Below are 1,352 nucleotides of genomic sequence, written 5' to 3'. Positions count from 1 at the left end.
AGGAAAGAGTGGACATTGATCCGGACGATTGGACTGAGCATCATGCGGAGGACGACAGTAAAATGGATGTAGAAGGTATACAGAACACATAGTTTACACTTCTTAAGATTGAAGCTGCTTTTAAGATAGCTGTAGATTTTACATGACTTTATTTTGATACAAAAATCTCTTTGCCTTTATTCCAGAACTTAAGAAAAAGCCACATTTCTTCAAGAAAGCACTAATGTGCTTCTGTGGACTGGAGCAGAACAAAAAAGCACCAAAACTTACTCCAGAGGAGGAAGCAGAACTGAAGAAGCAGCTAACAGATACAACAGAGAAGCCTCTCTGGAGGAACATTGTCAATGCAAATGTCATCATCCTCCTGAGTGTCACTGTGTTCTTCCACGGCTACTTTGGTTAGTCAAACCACATCAACATTAAGTGGTACCGGATGCTGTAATTTATTTTGCATGGATTCAAATTATAACAAAACCATTAATGTTGATCATGTGTGCAATCATTCTTCCTGTATTGTGCCAACTGATCTCACATAGGACACAAAGTGTACTTTTCTCAATGCACCTTCCTTTTAAGTTAACTTTTTCCTAGTACAGTGAACCGTCGCTATAACGTGGTTCACCTTTCAAGGTCTTGCTGCTTCGCGGATTTTTTTGTGCATTGTGTTCTGCGTCCTGATTGACTAAACAGTCTCCGCACTTCTTCTGTACCTGTGTGCCAAAACACTATGGTATTTAAATATACGTAATACAGCTTGGCCATTCAGGAGATGGAAACTGAAACTTTGAATGCCTGCTGGAGAAAACTGTGGCCAGAGGCAGTGCAAAGCCCAACCGGATGCTCGCTTGAGAAGATCCATTGCCATAGATACAGCTGTGAATCTCGCAAAACAGCTTGGAGGAGACGGCTTTAATGACACCACTCTGGATGACATTAAGGCCCGACTGATGCACACGCACATCCGCTGACCTGAAAACAGGTTTTGTTCTTTGGTTTCAGTGTAGAGTATTTAATTATCCTATGTAACAGGTGTAAAAATTAAAGGTAACTACTTCACGGATTTCGCCCATCACGGGTTCTTTTCAGAACGCAATCCCCACGAAAAACGAGGGTTCACTGTATTTGTCACCTGGAGTGAACCAGTAAACGATGGTGTAACATATTAATGCATCAAACTTGTTAGGATGTTCAAATTTTCACGTTTGTTCGGACTTCATATCATCTTATCATATTTGTACATATTCCTGTTATGACCCGAACGCCATCTTTTTGTTGCTGTGCAAAGAGAGTATATATATATATATAGCTTCAAATTGGCTTCTTTTTATTATCCCATTAAGTTAGAAAATTTA

The 1,352-nt window shown here is 39.9% G+C and overlaps 1 long non-coding RNA gene across 1 annotated transcript; it reads left to right on the top strand.

Annotated features, from left to right (window-relative positions):
- On the top strand, positions 1–580 carry LOC106938706 (uncharacterized). The gene is made up of 2 exons (XR_001422681.1): positions 1–75; positions 186–580. It is a non-coding gene; the product is annotated as an uncharacterized LOC106938706 (long non-coding RNA).
- The last annotated feature ends 772 nt before the right edge of the window (positions 581–1,352 follow it).

The sequence above is a fragment of the Poecilia latipinna genome, unplaced genomic scaffold, assembly GCF_001443285.1.
Source record: "Poecilia latipinna isolate Pla-1442-1.1 unplaced genomic scaffold, P_latipinna-1.0 Scaffold2671, whole genome shotgun sequence".
NCBI lineage: Eukaryota > Metazoa > Chordata > Actinopteri > Cyprinodontiformes > Poeciliidae > Poecilia > Poecilia latipinna.
The sequence above is the reverse complement of the archived record's forward strand: the minus strand, read 5'-3'. Positions and strand labels throughout refer to the sequence as shown.